Source organism: Macrobrachium nipponense, chromosome 11 (genome assembly GCF_015104395.2).
Source record: "Macrobrachium nipponense isolate FS-2020 chromosome 11, ASM1510439v2, whole genome shotgun sequence".
Taxonomy (NCBI): Eukaryota; Metazoa; Arthropoda; class Malacostraca; order Decapoda; family Palaemonidae; genus Macrobrachium; species Macrobrachium nipponense.
The window spans coordinates 2466286-2488716 of record NC_061087.1 but is presented as its reverse complement, the minus strand read 5'-3'; the positions used below and the strand labels follow the sequence as shown (position 1 = coordinate 2488716).

Sequence of the window (22431 nt, the reverse complement as noted above, 5' to 3'; positions counted from 1 at the left end):
CACTGGGTTGTGGTCTCGTATGCTTTTGTAATTCGCCCAGACGTAGTTGGGTTAAGAGGCCATTTATATTCATTCCATTGAATAATTTTATATTCCATTATTGGGGGGAATTGGTGTTAAATTCTGTAAATTGATTGCTGATTTTACTTTGCCTCGTAGTTCATATGGATTTGAATTTATGCGGTTTTTTAATAGCTGTATTTATATGTTAGTTATTAGATTCTGCAGTTGTTTTTCATAATTGAATATTAGTAAGTCTATTTTTTATTTTATAATTTCGTTTTTGTATTTTAAGGATTCAGAACATAATTCGTTCTCATGTTAGTACAATATTTGATCTAGCTTTAGAAATTTCTGGTTTTGTAAGTCTATTGGTCCCTTTCTGTAGTGATAAGGACTTGGTTTGCTTGCATGGTGTTTTTACGTTGCATGGAACCAATGGTTATTCAGCAACGGGACCAACGGCTTTACGTGACTTCCGAACCACGTCGAGAGTGAACTTATATCACCAGAAACACACATCTCTCTCCTCAATGGAATGGCCGAGAATCGAACCCGCGTCCACCGAGGTGGGACGGAAACACCATACCAATCACGCCATTGAGACGCTGACTGTTTGTTTGAGGAGTTATTTGTTTTGTTGTTGTTAATGGAATATTTGGGCCTTGTGGATGGTTGGGGAGTGATAGTTACATTTTGGTTTGGTTTAATGGTATGATTTCCATTAGCATTATTTGATGGGAACTGTAGAGTGATTAATTGATTCTTTATTGTCCAGATGTTGGCTGTTTGATTGGGATTGAGGGTAATTATGTATTTCCACTTGTGATGAGGTTAGTACAATACCTTTTTTAAAATGTTCTCCTGGTGTAGTTCGATTGATTGTTATTTTCAATATTCACTTTTTTTTCCCCTTAGGTGGGGTTCATTCTAGTAATCTTTTCCTTTTGTCAGTTCAACTATTATCATCATATGACTCCTCTTCCACTGGATGTTCTTTTCCATGGATATCAGATTCTTCTATGTTATTAGTGGTACTGGTGGATATATCATGCTTGTTTTGGGGTTCAGCATTATTGATATGAGAATTAGTTTGTACCTTTATATTATTTTGTTGTGTTATTAATGTGATCGATATTTATATTTTTTGTTACATTTGCGAAAGTGTGGCTTTTAGATGGAATACGGACTCCTCTTACTTTTAGCTCGAGTATAGCCTCTTTGACATTCCTGTTCTATCCATCAACAACTGGAGTTCTGTGTTGTATTGATAAAAGGAGCATTCCTTAGATTTTGCGTGATGGAATTGTCCAGTTTATAAATTTTAGAGATTTAAATTTCCAATTTGTAGAATGTGTCTGATGCACACACTGCTTTATTATGGCATTTTTTGTATATGTGACCATACTTTAAACTTTGAGTGCACTGAAGGGGTCAGGGTATAAATGGACGCACTTCTCTATTTTGTCCTAGAATTTTGATTTTGAGTGGGAGACCTTTGCCTGTAAATTTTATTTTTGCAATATTAATTTGTTTATTTTTATCTTTTCCTTCTTGGAATTGAATAGATTTCTAAATCATGTACATTATTGTATCTTAACTTAAGGGAGTCAAGAATTGTTTTGAGGGTAGTCCTTCTTCTCCAGTGTTGGGTAATACAACTGTGCCCTGTACGTATATAATTTAATGTTTCATGACTTACTATTGTTATTTTTGTGCCATATATTTTCTTTATATTTAAAAAGGTAATGGACTTATTTCGTGGTTACCTGAAGTAACCATTCCTTTTCTTTAATATATCAGCATTCCATTTCTTGTGTTGGACATATATTCAATTTATTTTCTAGTATTGCTGTTGATATTTTATTATCAGTTTTAAGTATTAAAAATCTTGACCAGTTATTTGGTCCAAAAAGATTATCAAAATGCACCAGTGCTAGATTAAGACGATAATTCCTATTTCTCTTTGGACTTTGCCTCATGTGGGTTATGTGTGTATCAGATTTGTTTCCTTTCTCTGGTACGTATGGTTCCCTTGTTTTTATGTTTGTACCTTCTGATTGATTTTTATTTTCTTGTATAATTTCTATGGACCCTGCTGGGAGTTTAGGATCCTATAATTTATTTGGAACTGGATGTTCCTTTGCTACATTATTATTTTGAACTGACTGAAGAAGATTCTGGGATAAACTTCCAGTGGTCATCAACTGTGACGAATTTTGTCCATCAAGGGGCCCAGGGGCTACTAATAACTTTATACGTATTTATCATAAAAAATTAGTCGAAGAAAGAACTAAAATTACATATCTCCATCCTAACCACGTCATGGGTAAACCAGAAACCTGACAGAATACCGAGAGTTCCATCCCTAAAACCAAGGCCCCCACGCCCGGAATCCGTGGTCCAGCTCCACAGAATGGTTCCGCCTGGAAAGCCAGGTCCGAACATTGTCGGGTAGACGATGGATCTAGCACATTTCCCACTACTACTTGGCTTCGGATTTAACTCCCATCCAGTTATATGTTTTCTTATTTATTAGATATTGAAAATTTTGACAAAAGTGGAAACATCCACAGGTTTAATTCCAAAAATATAAAATGTTATATGGGAACTCTTGGGTTCGAACCTGGGAAGAACTGGGAAGAAATTCCTGAGGTTCAAGAGCACCCTCACCACGTCAAGGTAGTCCCATAATGAGGGGGATTTCATAATTGAAAGACATCTGCCAGAAGTCTTCAGTGAACAACTGTACATACACACACATTATTTTGTAATAGATTTCTTGTACATTAAAGAAAAGGGCTGCTCCTCTTTTACTGCATTCAAATCCACTATATTAGTGGTTTTATCAGTTGGGACAGTAAATCTACAGTAGCTCTTTTGTTGTCAATCAAAATGGTAGGTGTCAATGTCTTATTTTTATGGATGTGCAAATTGGTTTTTAAATGCTGACAATATCTGGAGTCCTTTCTCATTCAGAGATGGAAATATTTATGACATTATAACATTTTTCTAAGAACAAATTTCCAAGTCACAAGGGAAATAAAATTGAAAAACATATAATTTAGCTAAAAGACCTAGATATTTGACCATTTAAAAACAAATGCTACTTAAATTTTCTAAGATAATAAATTTCTTCTGTTGTTTCAGTTTTGTGGATCTGACAGTTTTTATTTTCCAAAAATTTCTATCTCGGTTCTTGTTGCATCTTATTTTTCCAGAATTTTCTCCAAAAATGTTGCTTACTTTTTGAAGGTCACAAATCTTGCCATTTTTCAATATAGCAAGTCTTCATAATTTGTCAAATGTCCGTTATTTTCCTGATAATTTTCCATACTTTAGGTATAGAAGAACTGCTTGCAACATGTGCGACATTTTACCATATGATATCATTATCCTTTTATAATTCCTTGTCTAAATTTTGCAGTTTGTTGTAGGTTGGGTTTAGTGTAGTATCAATTTCTATTAACAGTGTGATCATTTTCAGTTAAGTTTCCTTCGTGTAAGATTTGCAATTTAACAATTGGAAAAATACATATGATTACCAGTGTACTTATTCATTAACTGTGCATATGTTCTTTTTAATATTTATCTATTTTGAGCATTTTTCCTAATACTTAAATCATGGTGGACCACCAATGTTAGTCAAATGGAAACTTCAAGCTCAAAGCATTGGGTTTGATGCTCCTGCCCAGAAATGCTTACTATCCCTCTTTCCATCACAGACTACTGACTTAATCAAAGACCATTCCCTTCTACAATATGTAATTCACCTTGACAAATTTTTCATTCCTTTAACGATAATGATTTATATATCAAGGTTATAAAACTCAGTGGTATTTAGAAGTGAGGTTAAAAGAATAAATACACAATCATTTCCTTTAAATTTAAAGTGTCACACTACCTCAGCACAAAATTAAAAAATTGGTTACAAGAAAAGAAAATACAGTCTACTGTAATTAAACCTAAAACACTGTAACCCTTTAAAATCACTCAAATTATAATATACAACTTACCATTAGATGGATGATTAGTTTTATAATACAATAATTAAATCTTAAAAAACTCTGAAGCTTTAAAAATATAAAAATTATATATAATCATCCACCTGATGTTAAATAATTATCGACCTGTTGTATAATTCTTGAATGTTATAATGAATTAAAAGAATAAATACACAATCATTTCCTTTACATTTGAAGTGTACCACTGTCTCAGCAAAAAATAAAAAAATTGGTTACAAGAAAAGAAAATACAGTCTACTGTAATTAAACCTAAAACACTGTAACCCTTTAAAATCACTCAAATTATAATATACAACTTACCATTAGATGGATGATTAGTTTTATAACACAATATTTGAATCTCGAAAAACTCTGAAGCTTTAAAAATATAAAAATTATATATAATCATCCACCTGAAGTTAAATAATTATCGACCTGTTGTATAATTCTCGAATGTTATAATGAATTAAAACACAAATTACAATGCCATGAGAACAAAGTTTTTAATTCTTAAGATTGGCTTCTACTAAATCATAAAACGTCATACTTATAAAACAGCAAGTTATAATTTGCTTTTTAACATATTCTTACCATACAGAATTGCATTCCCTCATCTGAAACCTTCAGGGACACCTGTTTTGGTTTTCAGATTTGTTCAGGTTTTGAAACAGAAACTGAAGATAAATGCACTGGCATATTTTATTTCCGAGAAAAATATTTGAAAAACTCAAAGATGTACAGCATAAATGAACCATAATTAACAAAACAACCTCACTTTATCATCTGATCTCTATCTCCGGTATGCGACCTTGGCATTTTCAGTAAATTACACAATGCTATGCTTACTGTGCAAGGTTCATTTTGGTACCTGCACTACTAGGTTAGGCTTCTTATGCCTTTTTCAGTTTCAGTAGATTCCACTGGAAATGCACATTACATCCAAGTTACCTTTTGACTAAGTGATAGGCCTAAAAGCTACAGTCCAGTAAGCTAACTACGAATAGACACACATCCATCCAGGCTTACCAAACCTGTGGCTTGTTTAATAACAAATTGCTATATCTTAAAATTAATGACTAAATAATATTTCATAAAAAAGATTGGTATGAACAACAGCAGGTACAGGCATAAATAACTGAATCAAGAAACAGCTATTTCCCAATGTCACATACCAAAACTATCTCAATGTCATATACTATCATAAATATTGCTTATTACAGTTGTAAACTTGTTAAAACATGCTAATACGTATGCAACAGTGATTTCCATATGTACAAATTAAATACATTTTTATTATCCTTCATGCAAAGGAGAAAGTCTCAAGAAGGTACACCACCGAATTATGAAATGACGCCGGTTTCCACATCACAAGTCCGTCACCAATACTATAATTCTCTCTCTCTCTCTCTCTCTCTCTCTCTCTCTCTCTCTCTCTCTCTCTCTCTCTCTCTCTCTCTCTCTCTCATTCTAAAACATATATTAAAAATATATATCACCACTCAATCTCCCAAAGAAAATATAATGAAATCAAGTAGTTATAAATAGGCATATGCTTTCACGTAAGCAGATTTTGCTCTCTCCCCCTCCCAACTTTTAAAACCCATTTGAAAAAATATTATCACTCAAGCTCTTAAGGTAAATAGAATGAATTAAGTATCTTTATATATAGGCCTATGGTTGCTCGCTCTCTCTCTCTTCATAATATTTCATTATTTACTGTATTGTTCCTCATGCTTTCCACAAGAACTGCCCAAATCTTAAAACAATATCACTCATTTTTTAAGATCCGTCTCCAATTACGCATGAATTTTACACCAGTTTAGTGTCAAACATTACTTATAAGTAAGGTTTCAGAGTAGGTTTTAAAAAAGGATGATCGATATTCTACTATGAACTGACGTTACCAAACCAACATTAACGAATAATATAGAGCCTGTTACTACATTCAAGTATAAATGATTACAGGACTTCTACAGAATCTTTATGGTGTAAAGTTCATGGAAATCGAGAAAGCAACAAAAGCTGTGATCTCAAAGCTCCGCCCCCTTCTTTAGAGTTGCTGCTAAGTGTGGGCATTACTGAACAATGTGTGTCCGAAGATTTAAAGAACTGTATCTTCACTTTTCTTGTCGATTGCACATTGCAGTCTTGACTTTTAACACAAGGAAAAAATTAACCACATATACCTTACTTGCAAAACTAATAATACAAAATCATTGCTTTTCTTTTCTGCCAGACTAGGTGACACATCATTCAGAATTAACTTTGATAAGTTGGGGTACCAATTTATTTGATAAAATATTTCCATTCATACAATCATTCTACTTATTCCCCCCCTATAGCTGATTCTTTACATCATAAAAAAAGCTTATACAAATAAAAAGTTTAAGTCAGCAAAAATAATAAAAAGTTTGTCAGCAAAAATAAACTACTATTTTAATTAACTTCCATTTATGATGAGTGTTTTCAAAAAAAGAAGTCATGCCAGAGCTTGTTCATATCATACTCATTACCGTTATGTCTAACAATGGCATTCCCATGAAGAAAAGAACAAACCCTTGTCACTTAAAATATTGAAGGGATCCTAAAATCCATACAATCTGAAAGTCCAGCATATATAAAGAGCATGGACTCTCCGCTGCATTTGAGTTTGTTGTTAAAAACCGAGATGATTCTTTCAAATAATTTCTGCCCTTATGATTAGACCTTCCATCTGAAATGTTACATCTAAATAAAAAAAAAAATTGCTACATACTTGAAAACTGAGATGATTCTTCCTCCTAACAATTTCTGCCCTTATGATTAGACCTTCCATCTGAAATGTTACATCTGATATAAAAAAAAAAGCGGCTGCATGCTTAAAAACACTTAAACTCTTAAATTATTGTAGTTTGACCATGCACCATGTTGAGCACCATCCATTTCAGTAGCCACAGCATTATCAGACCTCAGCCTGTGTTGTTGTCCACCTATGCGTTCATGACAGTCAGGACATCTGCTCTCTACCATGGCTCCACCACATTCTGTTATACAATACACATGACCATTTGGGCACTTATACCAATGACCTTGTTTAAGACCCATTGCTTTGATTATCATCAACTTCTCTGACTCTGTGATACCCAAACCACCTACATATTTCTCACTTTCTTTCAATAATTCTCGCACTTTTTTATCAATGTCATCTGTAAACTTCGATGTGGGGTCCATTAATTTCTCTAGCTTTGCTTTTATTTCTTGCAGATTTGGTTGATCATGATTACTCTTTTCTAAAAATTTCCAGTAAGCTGGAAGAACCATCAAACGTTGCAATTCACAAGAAACTTCTTCTTCCATTTGGGGTGCAATTATAACAGACTTCTCCATTACTTTCATTACTAATTCCTTAATGCGTAACTGCAATCTTTTCTCAGGTTCAGACACAATGCTGGAACTCCTTGACATATACAAACCTCTAAATGGAAGGGGCTTATCTTTCTTAGCTGCATTTCTTAATATTTCAGTAGCTTTTTGGAGAGTGTGAGCTTGAAATAAGTAAAGCTTAAGCTCATTCACACTCAAAAATTTCTGCTTATTCTTATTTTTCCTTGATGGAAAAGGGTTTAAACCAAGATTATTCATCAACTGTTGGACTTCCTGTGTGAATGATGAAGCAAGTTCCATGTCTTGAAAAAGAAAGAGGAAAAATATTTCAGATTAACAGCTAAAGGAAAAATTGGCAAGGTTCCTGACTGATAATTGCTACTTTAATAGCATTATGTAAAATGAATTTCTTTCACTAATGTGAAGTTTAAAACAAAACACTGACATTGAGTGTACCCACAATTAAAGATTAGCCTTAAGAACCAGGAAAACTGCTAATTTTTTTTTTTCAATTTGTATTACTCATAGCTAACAAACCTGAGGTCTTAACAATAGGATAATCTTCTGGCACCACATGGAAACTGGTTAAAAAAAAATCAAAGATTGTAAAGCAAGGACTCTGAGGCATCTGGCAACTCATACATATACGAGGTGGAAGGTGGTCAACGACCGTGCTTGGAACCCAATGACACATTAGCCTTCTTCCTACCCAGGATGAGAGGGGCAGCTAGAGGTGGGGAGTTAACATTAAGACCTCAGGTTTGTTAGCTTTGAAAACCACAAATTGATTAAAATTTGTCATTTGTTCATACATGGAACAAGCCTTCGGTCTTAACAATAGGATAGACTTATGCTTGGGGGGAGGTACAAATACCCTAACCAGGCTGGGGATTCCACCCACCTGACCACCCTTCCAAGAAGATTGAGTTCTAAAGAAGGGGGTCTGAGCCTGTGAGAGAATAGATAAGGAAGTATCAGAAAACTCAACCTGCCGAGATTGAACACAATGGAACATGTCCAAATTCTTTGCATTTATGGAAGGTAAAGAGATCTCTTTGTCTGTTGAAGCAATAAACCATTTAGGCCACAAGGGTTTGAACAACCTCCCTACCCTTGCCAGAAAGTTGGTGTTACTGAGAAGCACATTTGTTTATTGTATAAGAAACCAAATAACTGCAACCAGTAGGAAGGACCTAATTCCTCTTATGTTATGTGCACTAGCCTACACAGACTCTGTGACAGAATTAGAAGATGAGGAGTATGCCTGTTTAATAACCTCACACAGTCAGAATGAAATGGTATTCTTGGACATTTCCTTTTTGGACCAGCCTGTGCTAACAAAAAGTCTATGACGCCTAGGTGTTAGGTGACGAGTTCTTTTTAGATAGCAGAGCAGAGCAGAGCTCTAATGGGACAATAACTCCTGCAGATTGATGTCCACAAACTCATTCAGGGAGGGAAATGAAAATGAGGGAAGTCTGTCATCACACACCAAGGGATTTTGAGTCTTAGCTATGAATTCCAGGACAAATTCAAAACCACAGACCCCCAACCCCTGGTGTGTTAACATTATAACTCAGGCCATGAAGCTCTACAACCCTCTTCGAGGAAGTCAAGGCCAACAGTTAAGCTGTCTTTAGAGTTAGATTCCTGTCTGACAATCGCTGTAATGGCTTGAATGGAGCTAGAGTGAGACTACTCAGGACCAGAGTAAGATCCTATGAAAGAGGTTTGAGTTCTCTTGGTGATCAGGATTGTTCAAAACTCCTGAACAACATCAAGATTTCCTAAGATGAAGAGAAGATCTCCTGAGATAACTGGACATCTGGCCGGCTGCTTTGCGAGAAAAGCCTCTCACTCACAAGATACCTGACAGTCTCCAGACGTGAAGTGATAGGGACCCTACTGACTGGTGGAACCTTTCCATATAAGACTGGTAAAGGAAGTTGTGGGGGAATTTCTCTTGGAACCCCTGAAAGAAGAGACAGAAGTCTGAGAACCATTCAGCCTGTGGCCAGAGGTGCCACTAAGGTCTTCCCAAGATTCCCAGAACTCTTACTCTGTTCAGGATCTGATGGATCAGACAGAACAGAGGGAAGGTGTACACTTCGAGATTGTCCCAAGGATGCTGTAGAGCGAATTCCATCAGAGAAAGAGGATCCGTGACCACCAAGAAGTAGGCGTCCAGCTTCCTATTGTACCAAATGGCGAAGAGGTCTAACATGGGTCTTCCCCAAAAGTTGGAAGAGCCTGTCCACAACGATCTGATGCAGAGACCACTTCATACCTAGGACTCAGACTCTGACAAATTAGCTTGGTGGCCACCGCATTCCTCTTGCCTGAAATGTACCAGGCCATGAGCTTTGCCGAGTTGTCGATGACCCACTGGTACATTTCAATTGTCAATGAATGAAGCTGGTAAGACACCAGGTCCCAGTTGTTCCCATAGGCCACCACTGTGGTGTTGTCAAGGCATCAGAAAGAGTGACCCTCCTCCCTCACTCAGAACTCCCGCATGATTATACGTTGTATGATTGTTATTGGTATTTTATGCATTGTTGAAATATGGTGGGTGTCCTATATATGGACAGCATATGGTTGATTCTAGAAGGTGTCTGTTGATGTATTTAAGTTGTGTCGTGACGTCATAGGCTGTGACGTCATAGACAAGATGGCGTCGGCGTTGGGGGGATGTAAACAATAACACGGTGCAGTAGAAAGCACGTGCTGGTGGTGTGTGGTTGGTAGGGGAGAGCTCTCTGTCTGGTAGGAGAAAGTCTTGTTGTGCTGTTGTTCTATGGTGATTTCTGGAGTATACTGAAGTTGGAGAAAGCGTACAGGTCGGTAGATTATTATTTTTGTAAATAAAAGGGGTTAGGCTAGGCTAAAATTCAAACTGGTAGCAGTGTGTGGTTGAAAGTAGAGTTAAGAGAAGACGAACAGGGTCATTTAAGAGTACCTTTAAGGAGGAGGAAGGTAGAAGAATTATGACTGGAGGGTTGGAAGGGAAAGAATCTGAGGGAAATTACTGGAGGGTTGGAAGGGAAAGAATCTGAGGGAAATTAGGAACACAATGAAGAAATTACATTTACAGTTTGGTCATGGAAGTGGAGATAAAATATGGAAGCTAACAGAGGAAGCACAATGGAGTAATGGGAAAGTGGGTCAATAGAAGGCGAGTTAATGGAAGAGATACCAAATTCAAAAAGGGAAATAGAGTTAGAGCTATAAACAACGATACAGGACAAGTAGAAGAAAGAACCATATTAGGTCTTGCAGGAAAAAGATCAAGTCAAGCATGGGCTGATTCGTACAATGTACAAGACTCGCAGTCAGGTGACAAAGGGTGGGTTAACTTGAGGGATTATAGTCAGGTAGAAAAAATTGAAGATGAAGAGGTGTTGCTGGGATTTGAAAATAGAAGCATAATGGAAGCTAAAGAAAAAGAACTTCAAAAGTTGGAGAGATAACCAGGTATATGAGGAGGTAAATGATGTTGGACAAAAAGCCATATCTACAAGATGGATAGTAACTGAAAAGATAAAAGGGGGGAAAAGGATATGTAAAGCAAGATTGGTAGCTAGAAGGTTGAAGAAGAGATGGCAGTGGGGAAAGGACGCTCCCACGTGCAATGCTGAAATTTCAAAATTCTGTCTAACCATAATAAAGGTGAAAAATTGGAATTGTTATACACTGGATGTCAAAACTGCATATTTACAAGGTGACGAGATACAAAGAGAAGTGTATTTGAAGCCACCGATGGAAGACGGTTGGAGGGGATTATGGAAGTTGAAGAAAACTGTCTATGGGCTCAAGGATGCAGCAAAAGCATGGTATTGTAAAGTGGTGAAAGTAGTGAAGGAGCTTCAAGGTGAGAGAAGTAGACTAGAACCTAATATATTCTTTTGGAAAAAGGACAATAAATTGAATGGCATATTGTGTACACACGTAGATGATTTTTGCTACGGAGGAACTGAAGGATTCTTAAAGGAAACGATTGGGAAATTGAAAGGGAAATTACAAGTAGGAGAACAAGAGAGTAAAAGGTTCAAGTATATAGGAGTAGTAATAGAGCAGAAGGAGAATAGATTTTCCCTTAATCAGTGGCAGTATATAAATTCTATAAGAGAACCAGAGGCTAGAAGATATACGGGTAATAGAGTGCTAGAACAAAAGGAGTTAACTGAGTATAGCTCAGTGGTAGGACAGCTGAACTGGGTATCACTATACACGATGCCAGAAATATTGTATGATGTTAGCGAATCAAGTAAAGCATTTAAAGAAGGAACAACTCAGGAGAAGAGGCTTATTAAACTTGTGAGAAAAACTATGAGCATGATGGGCGAAGTTACAATAAGTGAGATGGAAGAAGAAAGGAGTTATTGGGAAGCCTATGCAGATGCTTCATTTGGAAACATAGAAGATGGCCATACTCAACTGGGTTATATTATTTCCTTGACAGATGGGAAGAGGAGAAGTCCCATATGGTGGAAGTCTAGGAAATCCAGGAGAGTGGCATTGAGGCCAAAGCCCTGAGTGTTGGGGAAGCTGTAGAAGGATTGATATATTTCATCCATTTGTGGGAAGAGGTAGTAGGAGGGAGAAATTTAGAAGCCTTGGTTAAGACTGATAGTAAAACACTAATGACCGCCATCAAATTGAGCACTGGTGTAAGTAGCAAGAGATTAAAAATAGATATTGCAGCAATAAGGGAAACCATTGAATCCGGGGAAATAAAGAAGGTAAGATGGATAAAAGGAAAGGAGCAAGTGGCTCATGTATTAACTAAAGCAGGAGTTTCAGGGGAATATATTAGAAATTATGTAGAGGGTAAAGAGTTGGAGGATGAAGGAAATTAAGAGGGGACTACATTAGGAAACAGTCGGAGGGGAGGGAGAAAGAGATAAGTGTGATTATATGTTGTATAATTGTTATGGTATTTTGTGCATTGTTGAAATATGGTGGGTGTCCTATATATGGACAGCATATGGTTGACTCTAGAAGGTGTCTGTTGATGTATTTAAGTTGTGTTGTGACATCATAGGCAGGATGGCCGCGGCGTCAGGGTGATGTAAACAATAACACGGTGCAGTAGAAAGCACGTGCTGGTGGTGTGTGGTTGGTAGGGGAGAGCTCTCTGTCTGGTAGGAGTTTTTGGGACGTAAGTCTTGTTGTGATGTTGTTCTAAGGTGATTTCTGGAGAAAGCGTACAGGTGGGTAGATTATTCATTTTTGTAAATAAAAGGGGTGAGGCTAGGCTAAAATTCAAACTGCAGACCTAGGAAAGCTGGTTTTAACTCCAGCACATTGATGAGAAGCAGCTACTCCAACACACTCCAAACACCCAAGGCCAGGAGCTCCTTGAGATGAGCATCCCAACCATTGACGAACACATCCAAAAATGAGTAAATTCAGAGGGGGTGAATGTAGACGGACTCCAACTATAAGCTTCTGGTCATCCAACCACCACCATAGGTCTCTTTCTCACCTCTTCTGACACAGGTACCCTGTTGCTGAGGAAAATCTCCTGCCAGGGACCAGAACTCCTTTAGTCTACACTATAGAGAGCAAAAGGTGCCATGCAGGACCAGCTTCTCGAGAGTTGACAAGATTCTGAGAAGAACCTGCCACTAGAGAGATGGCTGTTCGGACTGTGCAAGGAAGGCATGTGCTACAGACCTGAACTTCTGCAACCTCTGGTTCAACGGAAAACCCTCAACACTGCCGTATCTATAGTCATACCGAAGTAAACTATAGTCATACCGAAGTAAAGAATCCTCTGGCTGGGAAGCAGATTGACTTCTCCACATTTACCACAGTGTCTAAGCTCCAACAGAACTGGAAAATACAGTCCCTGTCCTGAACCAGCTTTTCTCAAGAACTTGCTAAGACCAGACAATCGTCGATGTACCTCAACAAGTGAATCCCCTGAGCATGAGCCCACATCAAAACTAAGGTAAAGACCCCTGTGAACACTTGAGGGGTTGTAGTCAAACTGAGGCAAAAGACCTTGAACTGGAACACTTTACTCTCCATGGCTGAAGCGAAGGAATCTCCCTGGATGAAGGGTGAACTGGAATCTGGGAGTGTCATTCAAGTTTATCGACAGCATAAGATCGTTCTCCCTTACAGCTGCCAAAACCATCCAGGGTGGCTCCATTCTAAACCTTGTCCAGCTGATGCAGTGGTTCAGCATGGAGAGATCTATCACTGGTTTCCAATTGCTCATAGCCTCTGGAATCAAGGAAATCAGACTGTAAAATCCAGGTGAAGGCTAATGCACTTCCATTGTCCAACATCTTCAACACTTGAGCATAAGTCAGGTTGAGAGGGTTGATCTGAGAGAGAGAGAGAGAAGAGAGAGATAGAGAGAGAGAGAGAGAAAGAGAGAGAAGAGAAGAGAGAGAGAGAAGAGAAGGAAAGGAAAAAAGGGGGGGGAAGGGGGGAAGGAAAATCAAAAGGTAGTAGATACCACGATCCCCCTCCCCCAAAAAGGGCAACCACTACCCACTTCTCCTCTCCGTGGTATTACTATTGGGACCAATAGCCTGCCAAGCTTCCCCCCTGCTTTGAAAAAAAAAAAAAAAAAAAAAAAAAAAAAAAAAAAAAAAAAAAAAAAAAAAAAAAAAAAAAAAGGGAACAGGGAATGGCGCCCTCTCTTTCAATATCCTGCCCTGGCCCTTCCTGGCTTGTAGGGGCGAGGCTGAAAGGGGCATAGCTGCTGATTAGACTTAGATGTGGGGCAGTAGGCTGAGGAGCCTTACAGCTCGTTCGGGTTGCCCCAGGTCCCTCAGTATAAGGCACCTCTAATGTCTACCAGAGAATTGCTAATGCATCTTCCAGTATATTTTGTATCTTCCAATCTTGGATGGTCTGGGAAGCAGCCTATATATTTGTCAAGCTTATTCTTTCACACATCTACACTCACTCCTGATATGCTCCTCAGATGAGCTGGCAACGCATTGGATAAACGCTGCATTAAGGATGCTGGTGCGTAGTGGAATAATGTCCTGTGTGATTTCCTTAGTTTTCCTGGTATAGTTTTGGGCAATATTAATCTACCTCTGCTTGCTCTTTCTGATATTTTCAGCTCCATGATGTTTTCAGTAGCTCCTTCTGTCTGTTTACATGTCTGTATTATCATGTAGCATTCTCTTCTCCTTTCTAGACTATATAATTTTAAAAATTGTAGTCTTTCCAAGTAGTCAAAGTCCTTAACTTCTATTCTAGCTGTAAAGGACATTTGTACACCTTCTATTTGTGCAATATCCTTTTGGTAGTGTGGGTACCATATCATATTGCAATATTCAAGTGGACGCTGTACATAGGTTTTATAAAGCAGAGTATTATGTGTTTGGCTTTTCTTGTTTTGAAGTGCCGTAACAACATTCCAATATTTGCTTTGCATTTTGCCAATAGCATTGCTATTTGATCATTGCATAACATGTTCCTATTCAACATCACACCATGGTCTTTAACCACTTCCTTATTTGTGAGTCTCGTTATTAGGTCCCCTATATGCATATAGCATTTCTTCTTTATCTCCGAAATTTAATGATTCAAATTTATCAGAGGGGGTAAAGTTACACAGAAAATCATCCTCTGAAACTCTTGATACTTCCAAAGATGAATCAATGGAAGAAAAGGAAGGAGACAGGGCATCAAAAGTAGCAGAAGGAAAACTTCTGAAAGAAGTGGATGCCGAATTTGTCCCCTCAGGGAAGCGAGAAACCTTCCCTAGAAGGACTAGTAGATACCCAGATACCCTACAGTGCTCCCTGTTCTTGTATAAACCCTTCCACTGCAACATAGACTAGGACAACATTCCGGGCAATGGTTAGTGATGGTACAAAAATTGGATTGGCACCTACTGCAAGTGGTAAGGGGGTCAGTAATGGAAGACGCCAAACCATCGAACATGGAAATCCTGTAACGCTCAGACAAGTTGACGGGGCCCAGTATTCTTGGCAGAATCCATGATTAAAGAAAAGCAGGCAGGCACACACACACACATACACACTGAAAGCAAAGCACAAATAAATCAAGTGCTAACAAAGATACTGGCTTGGGAAGCAGAGCACAACAGACCAACCACTCTCCACGGTAAAAAAAAAAAAAAAAAAAAAGACTAACGCGTCATGGGGCTCCAAGCCCAGTCGGTGACCAACTTCCATCTCGTATACACATGAGTTACCAGATGTCAAAGATTCCTTGCTTTAAAATCTTTGATTGTTTTTTAAATGGTTTCCAGCTGGCACTAGAAGATTATCCTATTGTTAAGCTCAAAGGTTTGTTCCGTGTATGAACAACAATTTACTTCCTTGCATTCCAAAGGCTTCCTTATAGAAACACAAAGGGTTGGTCTCCAAGGTCATCAAAATTTCTATATAAGATATGCGTGACTTTCTCTAAGCAGTTACACTTAAGGTTGCTGAATGTCACACTCAAAGAGTATCTGTTCCATTTGCATAACATTTATAAAATGAACTCTCCTCTGACTATAGAAAACTATCCTATAACTACTAATACAACAGAATGCAAATAGTTCTACACTTAATAATTAACCAAAATTGTACTACAGCTATGTACTATGCCTTTACTGAGCATCAATCAGTAAGGCGTAAAAATAAGATACACCACTAACACTTCTCTCCCCATCCTAACCCTTACTGGACGGGTCAATATATCAACATGCAGCTCCTCAGGCCGGGTAAACTTTGAGGTTGGCCAATTCACGAAAACAACAAACCAATGGAAAGTGGAAGATATGCAAATGTACACGGTGAAAGAAAACAAATTCTAAAAACATTTTCCCTACCTTCCACAAGAAGTTGAAAATGACTATTTACAACCCCATCATCAGAAAAATCGAGAAGACTCTACAAGATTAATAGTGCTGAAGCAGCTATCATTTTTAACAAAACATGTCTACGAGAGGGTCTCCTTCCGAAATATTATTATTATTATTATTATTATTTTATCTTTTATTTTTACTTTTATTATTTTTATTTTTTATTTTCATTTTTCTTATTGTTATTTCATCAGTTTTGTCTAATTTTTATTTTACTCTTTCTTGCTTTTATTTTAACATCTTATTTTTATTTTATTTTTATTAGTTTCATTCTTATTTTTTAATTTTTAATTTTACTTTTACAAGACAATCATAAATTTTACCTACTTACATATGTTTTTTTAATACGTAATTTTATCTATTTTTCTAAAATTATAATTACTGCTCAAGCAATATCAAACCATAAGAAATAAAATCAGTAACATATTTTTAGCATCTTCGTTGAAAAACATTTACATAAATTTACTGAGAACGAAAACCAGCTCGAGAAGAGCCATTAGGCTCAGAGGTCTGGATAAACTTAATCCTTTACAATTCTAATACTGAAAATGAAGATTCAGTAACTTTTTTTTTTAACTTTCACATGTTTTTTCTAATATTTCTCTGCACCTTTCTTTGTAAAATTACATTTACACCTGCCAAATTATTGTAAAAGAATATTACACCCGCCATACTATCGTAAAAGACAAGAACAAAAAATGACAGCAACCCCTTGGTATATTTGCAAGCAAATTTACAAGACATCATGTGAGACAGGGATGTATGTAATATATTCCTCCTTGATGTCAGAAGGAGAAATGAAGTCCTAAGCTGCCGAGTCTTGATGTTAGCCAGTGTTAAAGTTGTGATTAATTATTTTGATGGGTTATAGTAGTACTGGTACCTCTTTCCCACCCAATCTTGCCAAATCAATGGGGCATAATATGACAAATTTTCTAAGACAATTTGTATTTTTCGTAGCTACAAACCTGAGATCTTAACAATAGTATAGGATAATTTCTAGCGCCTAGCTGGATCTGGTTAAATCGCAGAAGAAAGCAAGGAATCTCGAGAGATCTGGCAACATGTGCGTATATCGGACGAAGAGTGGTCATGGACCACGCATCTACGCCACCGCATGTCTTTCCCAATTCAGGATGTCTTAGACAGAGGGGCGGCTAGGGGTGGGCAGTACAATGTTAAGACCTCAGGTTTGTAGCTATGAAAATTACAAATTGTCTTAGAAAATTGTCATTTGTTCATACGCGAACAAACCTTCGATCTTAAAAATAGGATAGACTCATCCTTGGAGGGAGGTACAAGACATCCTAAACGAGATGGGGGCCTACCCACCGGTCCAGCTCCAAAAGAAATAACTTCCGGAGAGGGACTGAAGCCTGCGAGAAGCTAGATAAATTGACATCTAACCACCCAGACACTGAGTGACATACAATGATATAAGGGAGAATCATTGTATAGGGAACCAAAGAGAAACTATGACTGTCCAATAGCAAACCAACACACCAGGGTTTGTTACCACTCCCAACACCCCCTTGCCAAGGAGTGGAGCATATGCTACCGAATAGAGGGTTGGATATTTGTATACCAAGCGATCACACTATCAGTATGACTACCTTACTCACCTGTATCAGACCAGTCCAGCGAATGACATGTCTATTACTTAAACTGCCCGAAGGAAGAAGGAAAGGTACAAGAGGAAGAAGGAGACCAGCCAACTCGCTCATTCTCTCATCCACACGATCATCTTAGGTGTAAGATACAAAAGTGCCCTGTTATGGGCAACTAGTTACAGCTGTTATGCAGCCACCACAAGACCCAGGGAAGACAAGTCCGTAGATCTGTGGGAAACATCCTTAAGATAGAAAGAGGTGAACGTGGACTGGCGTAACCAAGTACCAGCCCTCAGCACTCTATGCACAGACAAGTTCTTTTTGAAAGCCAGAGGGACTAATACCCTTAACGTCATGCACTCTAGCCTGCACAGACGTGGTGGCGGAATCATCAAGAGTCAAGTATGGCTATCTGATGTCTTCCCGTATCCAAAAAGAGATAGAATTCTTTGGCACCTCTTTCTTTGTACGTCCTGTGCTAACAAAAAGTCTGCAGCAGCATGAACTAAGGTGCCATGTACTTTTAAGATAGAAATGCAGGGCCTGGACAGGACACAACTAAAGCTCTTGAGCATCACCACCCACAAAGTCATTCAGTGATGGGATGGAAAATGAAGTGAACCTATCATCATGCACAGAGGGATTTTGGGTCTTGGCCATGAATTCTGGGGCAAATTCGAAGGACACCGACCCCCAACCCCTGGTGTGCTTCACATCATAGCTCACACCATGGAGCTCTCCTACCCTCTTCATGCCAAGGCCAGGAAGAAATCCGTCTTGAGCGTCAAGTTCATGTCAGATGAGCGACACAAAGGCTCATACGGACTCTTAGTGAAGCTCTTGAGAACCAGGGAAACATTCCACGTCAGAGGCTTGAACTCCCAAAAACTCGATTGCTCAAACCTTCTTAACTAGCAAGGAACGTTCCCACTAAACTCAGGGCTGCCCTGTAGCCTCTAATGGCAGAAACAGACAAACGTTATTCATCTCTGAGGAAGGTTAAAAAGTCTGCTATTCACTGAATAGAGGTTGCGATTGGAGAAAAACCCCGTTTACAGCAACAATCACAGTAGATCGGCCATTTGTCTTGGTAAACTGCAGAGGTCGACTTTCTGAGACTGCTGGACATATACCCTGATGTTCTCTGAGAAAAGCCTCTCACTCAGAGGAGCTACTTGATAGCCTCCAACCGTGAAGAGACAGGGATTCTACTGACTGGTGGAACCTACCTGCATGCGGCTGACACAGGAGATGCCACCAAGGGGTAATTTCTCTCGGAACCTCCGACAACGATGACAGCAGATCTGGAATCCATTCCGCCTGAGGCCACAGAGGGGCTACCAAAGTCATCCTGAGACCCTGTGAACTCATCAGCCTGTTAAGAACTTGACGGATCAAACAAAACGGAGGGAAGGCATACACCTCCAAATTGTCCCAGGGATGTTGGAATGCATCCTCCACTAAAGCTAAAGGATCCGGAACCACCAAACAGAATTATCTCCAGTTTCCTGTTGAACCGAGTCACAAAAAGGTTCAGCATGGGTCTCCCCCAAACCTGGAAGAGCTTGTCTGCTACTACTTGATGAAAGGACCACTCTATGGCTAGAATCTGATCCCGATAACTGAGTTTGTCTGCGACCACATTCCGTTTGCCTGGGATATACCTGGCTGAGAGCTCTACCAAATTACTACCACCCACTGGTGAGCCTCGATGGTCAAGGCATGAAGTTGATGTGAAACCAGGCCTCCCTGCTGGTTCACATAGGCAACCACTGTGGTGTTGTCCGACAAGAGAATGACAGAATGACCGTCTACCTTCTCCCGAAACTCCTTCAGACCCAGGAAGGCTGCCTTCAACTCCAAGATGTAGGCAATGAAGCCGCTTTAATGAGCCCCCCCACCCTGCGAGGTCCAGTGGGAGAGAACGCAGAGGGACACCCTTTGAAAGATTTCGGTCGTCCAACCACCAACAAAGGTCTTCTTTCACTTCCAGAGACAGAGGAACCTTTAACAGGGGTGAGTTCCCCACGGAGACCAGAATTCCCCCAGTCTCCATTGTAGAGACTGAAGATGAAGACGCCCATGAGGGACCAGCTTCTCCAGGGAAGACAAAACTCCCAGAAAAACCGGCCAATGATAAGCTGACTGATGTGGTTCCGACAGGAAGTCACGCGCCACCACTCACAACTTCTCCAACCTCTGGTCTGACAGGAAAACTCTTGCAACCGCCGTATCGATGACCATGCCCTGGTAGAGAATCCTTTGACTGGGTACGAGGTTTGACTTTTCCTGGTTGACCACAATGCCCAGTTCCAGAATGTACCGAAGTAGATGATCTCTGTTCTGAAGCAGCTTTTCTCTGGAACCTGCCAAGACCAACCAATCATCGTGGTACCTCAGCAAAGGGATCCCGAGCATGGGCCCAACTTGATACGAGAGAGAAGACCCTTGTGAACACTTGAGGGGCTGTTGCATAGGATTTCGAACTCGAAGACCTTGTCCCCAAGAGAGAAGCAAAGGAAATTCCTGTATGTCGGATGAATAACGATCTGGAAGTATGTATCCCTCAAGTCTATCGACAGCATGAAGTCGCCTTCCCTCACAGCTGCCAACACTGAACGCAGGGTCTCCATCTTGAACGGTGTCTTCCTGATGAAGTGATTCAATGTGGATAAGTCATTCACAGGTCTCCAACCTCCCGACACCTTGGGTACCAAGATGCGACTATAAAAACCCGGAGACGGACGCACCACTTCCTCTATCGCATCCTTGTCCAGCATCTTCTGCACTTCCACCCGAAGAGCCAAGAACTTCAGAGAATCTGGAGGATACGCCCTCCTGAGCTGCGGCTTACGCGAGAGGAGGAGAGAAGTCGAATGGCAGTAGGTACCCCACCCAAAGGACATCTACCACCCACTTCTCCCCCCTATATCTCTGCTGCTTGGCCCAATGTCCTGCCAGGCAACAAACCCCCCTCCCCCGTGGCACAGGAGAGGGAGAGGTGCCTAACCTACCGACGGCCCCCTTTCCCCTTTACCTCTGACCCTGGGGCCCCTTCTGGGCTTAAAGGAATGGGGACAAGCAGGGAGGCCCTGCCAAAACCGAATCTTTAACGGCCTACCAGGCGACGATCTTCGCGACTGCTGTTGGACAGGGGGAGGAGGAGGAGCCGGACATCTCGAAGTGTAAACCCGGCGCCGGTCCATTGCATCCTCCAGCTTGGTCCGAGGGAACAAAAATTGAGACTCCAACAGATCCCCATTCCTCAATGACAGCAAGGATTCAGGGTCAATTGATCTTTGCATCCTGGATAAAACCATGTCTCTTCTAATCAGGTGAAGGTTAGCCCATAAATTAACACTGAGGTCAGCCATGAGGTCAGCCACATACGAAAACGCCTTTCCTCCGGCCTGCAACAAACTGGCAAGAGTGGACGCACTCACCAACCCTTCTGGTTACCTGTCAGAGGCTATCTTAGCAATGACAATAGACAAGAAGTCCAGCCAAGAAGCCGTCTGCAACATGGAGGCTGCCGTAGGTTCCAACGCTGAGGCATCCTGTGGAGACAAGGACGGAGCCACCGACATCACCTGCTCCAAAGTCAATTCCGGCTTCAGACAAATGATGTCCAGGTTAAGATGACACGACATCAAAAAGGCAGAGGCAGAGTTTGTAGCATAGTACTTCTTATGCCTTGTGAGAGGCAGGGGTAGCAATTTGGCAGAGGCCCTACAACTAAGCAAACCGTCCCGATCTGAAACAGAGGCATTAACCTTATGCAAGACCAACTCCAACTGGACGTGGCCCGACACGGGAAGTTGAAACGATGACTTGAGATCCTGCATAGCTCCCAGCAAGGCTTCCAAGCAGGAAAGAGTGTAAGACAACCGAACCTGATCTCCAAATTGTTGAATCCACAAATGAGATCGACAACTTCTGAAAAGGAAGACAAAACTTCTTGCTAGACAAAACCTCTTGCTTGTCTCCCTCCTCCTGCTCTGGCAATGGAGAACGATGACGAGAAGGGTGTGCAGGTTCTTCTAAAGTGCTTTCCTTGTTTAAATTAACAGAAAAACTAACAGCCAAACAGCCGAAACACCAACTAACCTGTCTGGGCTGGATCCAAGGACAGACTCCCAGGACAAACCAATTACAACACCACCAGGAACTTCACTACGCACTCTCCCAACAGATGACTAACATGGCAACGAATGGGCACAGGTGTGGCAGACGTACAAACTTGAGTTGGAGAGGAATCCCGAACACTCAAGATCGAATGAGAATCCATCCCTCAGAGTCAAACTCCTGGAAGTACCAGGGAGAGGGGCAGGCAAACACTCTTGCTGCACCAACTCTGCGCTCACAACCTTCAACCTCTAGACAGGCGCCTTAAGATCCTTACGATGACGAATAGGCCCTGGAGAAGAAGTCGGAGCGCCTGCAACATGTGCATGGACGGGAGAGGTTGCAACATGCTCAAAACTCGATGCAGAGGACAAAGCAGTCACTGCAGATTGCACACAGGAAGATACACTAACACTCTCCGAAAAACACTAACACTCTCCGAAACACAAACACTCCAAAACACAACCCCTCTCCGAAA

The 22431-nt window shown here is 40.0% G+C and overlaps 1 pseudogene; it reads right to left on the bottom strand.

Annotated features, from left to right (window-relative positions):
- Positions 1-3875: 3875 nt before the first annotated feature.
- Positions 3876-22431, bottom strand: part of LOC135216233 (NFX1-type zinc finger-containing protein 1-like) — a 228053-nt pseudogene continuing 209497 nt past the window's right edge.